Source organism: Mastomys coucha, unplaced genomic scaffold (assembly GCF_008632895.1).
Source record: "Mastomys coucha isolate ucsf_1 unplaced genomic scaffold, UCSF_Mcou_1 pScaffold19, whole genome shotgun sequence".
Classification (NCBI taxonomy): Eukaryota; Metazoa; Chordata; class Mammalia; order Rodentia; family Muridae; genus Mastomys; species Mastomys coucha.
The window spans coordinates 5,692,589-5,692,840 of record NW_022196901.1 but is presented as its reverse complement, the minus strand read 5'-3'; the positions used below and the strand labels follow the sequence as shown (position 1 = coordinate 5,692,840).

General features: G+C 44.4%; 1 long non-coding RNA gene across 1 annotated transcript in view; it reads right to left on the bottom strand.

Annotated features, from left to right (window-relative positions):
• Positions 1-252, bottom strand: part of LOC116097477 — a 4,311-nt gene that overhangs the window by 3,600 nt on the left and 459 nt on the right. The gene's annotated exons all lie outside the window — the stretch shown is intronic.

Genomic DNA, 252 nt, shown 5'->3' with positions numbered 1-252 from the left:
GAGGGGAAACTGGGAAAGGAGAAATCATATGACATGTAAATAAAGAAAATATCTAATAAAAAAAATGCTACTTCTTGGACTGATAAAAAAAATTCAGGCAAGACCAAAGTTTGAAGCTTGAACATCGCTAGATTCCAAGGGCTTGCCCCAGAGGGCTGGCTGGGAGCTGGCCAAATCTTAGTCTCAATGAGGCGACGAGGCCAAACCGGATCCATTCGCCTGCTATTCTCTTGCCAGCACACAGGGTAGACA